This window comes from Sceloporus undulatus, chromosome 1 (assembly GCF_019175285.1).
Source record: "Sceloporus undulatus isolate JIND9_A2432 ecotype Alabama chromosome 1, SceUnd_v1.1, whole genome shotgun sequence".
Taxonomy (NCBI): domain Eukaryota; kingdom Metazoa; phylum Chordata; class Lepidosauria; order Squamata; family Phrynosomatidae; genus Sceloporus; species Sceloporus undulatus.
Window position 1 is genome coordinate 112,304,988 of NC_056522.1, and position 400 is coordinate 112,305,387.

A 400-nucleotide genomic window follows, 5' to 3' on the forward strand; every position below is an offset into this window, starting at 1 on the left:
AGACGTTGTGTTACTTTTTCTTTGGAAACTTCAAATGAAGCAGAACAGATGGATATGCAGCTGACAAAAGTACCTGAAACTTGTCCATATAGAGTACTGAGAGACAAGACAGATAGATCTTAAAATAATTTTTGCAGTTTGCTTTCCCTTAGCATTCTTTTAGGTAACAAGATAAGTCAAGCTGGGGTACAAACACATGAAACAGCTGTCTGCTAGAGATAATGATAATGTTACGCATTCGTGTAAAACAGATTAACACATTTGCAATGTTGTTGACACCACAGAACAGGGAATGCCTAACCTTTGTGGGCCTGAGAGACACATGTGATAGAGCCTAGAGGCTATGGGTCCTTATGTGCACATATCTCCCTGCTGCATTGAGAAAGTGAGATTTTGTAGT